This window comes from Sapajus apella, unplaced genomic scaffold, assembly GCF_009761245.1.
Source record: "Sapajus apella isolate SASKATOON/1434 unplaced genomic scaffold, GSC_monkey_1.0 scaffold5516, whole genome shotgun sequence".
In the NCBI taxonomy this organism is placed as follows: Eukaryota; Metazoa; Chordata; class Mammalia; order Primates; family Cebidae; genus Sapajus; species Sapajus apella.
In genome coordinates this window covers 1-1,735 of record NW_022442440.1, presented here as the reverse complement: position 1 = coordinate 1,735, position 1,735 = coordinate 1, and the positions used below count along the sequence as shown (strand labels likewise).

Sequence of the window (1,735 nt, the reverse complement as noted above, 5' to 3'; positions counted from 1 at the left end):
TACAAAGTCATTAAATTAAAATTAATGACTATAAAATTAAAACATTAAATTTTAAATTGAGGCCACTTCTAAGTATATTTCTATTTTTCTTAAGAAATTATTTATTCTATCTTTGACCAATAATGGGCAAATTACTTATATGGTTGCCTGCGTATTTGCTGGCAAAGCTCATTCTTTTTATGCCTGCACTTAAGTTGTATATCTTATCCATAAATACTAACCAGGGAGAAAGTGACTATATTCTACAGCAAATCTTTTAACCTCCCCAAAGATACATTATATTTAAGAATTTGCAGTGTGTTTATTTTTGCAAATTCAGACCTGGTTGAGAATTTTATAAATATTCTTACCTGTGAAATCACAGATATGTCAAATTAACTTTCCATTTAAGAAAACAGTATAGACTCTGGGAAAGGAATCAGGAATGCTAAACATCAGATTTGCTTCTCTCAAAACTCACATAATCTGCTTATCACTGGTTTTGACCCTTTTGAGTATCATAAAAGTCTTTCTTTGGGAGGACAACAAAAACCTTTCAGTTACTACAAATAAATTTGACTTAATGAAGATTTTGTGAAATGCTTTGTTCCAATTTAGCAAAACTACATGTCAGCATTTTTAATCTGTTATCAGTAGAGGAAGATGAAAATCAACAATGAGTTCAATACGGACCCTGCTGTTCTAGTTTTCATGTTCAGGTTACTTGTGTTAAAGATAATATCTAAATAGATTTAAACATATCAGTACCCCAATAGAATTCATCTTTATTGATCTAGGAAATTACTGGAATAATATATTTTAGTACCATAGATATAATATAGCTAGTCTGTAACCTCCACAATTATTAGAGCAAACTGGTCCTCCTGAGAGGTTTTGTAGTATTTTATATTTGTATCTTCAGTATTCAACATTGTCCCTGAACAAATGTTTCTTATAAATGAGTAAATAAAATGAAAATACTAAAACAGAATGTTTTCTCTTCCCTAGCAATCTCTCCATGCCCAGGTGAGATTATTTATTAAAACTAAAATATTTTAGTATTTCCTTCATGTGTTGTGTTTTTATAATGCATGCTTCTTTTTTTAACAGAAATATATTCCAAGAGAGAGAGTGTTCTACCAACCCTATCTGGTAGTATTTTATTTAAAATTTGCCAAATATAAAATTTAAATAATTAATTAATTGCCATAAATAGAAAATACATAGTTCTAGAGAAGTGGTAGGTTATTATTTTCCTCAGAGTATGAACCTTACACATTGTTTATTTTCCCAAACTATAGAGAGGTTAGCCCTTAGCTAAAACTTTTTTCTAACGTTAGAAAATAAAAAGGATTTTGATATTTTTTGCTAATCTTCACATAGAATACAGTCTATTCTAAATTTCGTGGATGATGTTATGTATATTCCTAAGTAATTTAGAATGCATTTCCTTTTATGCAGGAGCAAACTCACAGAATGAGTGAAAACAACCATGTCCAAGTGGTAATATTTTGTTTAATATATTACAAAACAATAATATTTTGTTAAGTTTAAATATGTTTGCTCTTAAGTAGCCCCCTACTCTAGAAGAGAATTTTTCCTCTCAGTCATATCTCTCTCCCAACTTAAATCTCAGTTCTGACAACATCTAATCACATGACCTTGAGCACACTGTGTATTCTCTTGGACCTTTCTTTTCTCATTTGTCCAGAAAAATAGTATGTGTCTATCAATTTATTTCCTCCTCCAAAACTCC

At 29.9% G+C, this 1,735-nt stretch overlaps 1 long non-coding RNA gene across 1 annotated transcript; it reads left to right on the top strand.

The window, feature by feature from the left end:
- The first annotated feature begins 986 nt into the window (after positions 1–986).
- On the top strand, positions 987–1,483 carry LOC116547921. The gene is made up of 3 exons (XR_004267231.1): positions 987–1,005; positions 1,090–1,131; positions 1,441–1,483. It is a non-coding gene; the product is annotated as an uncharacterized LOC116547921 (long non-coding RNA).
- The last annotated feature ends 252 nt before the right edge of the window (positions 1,484–1,735 follow it).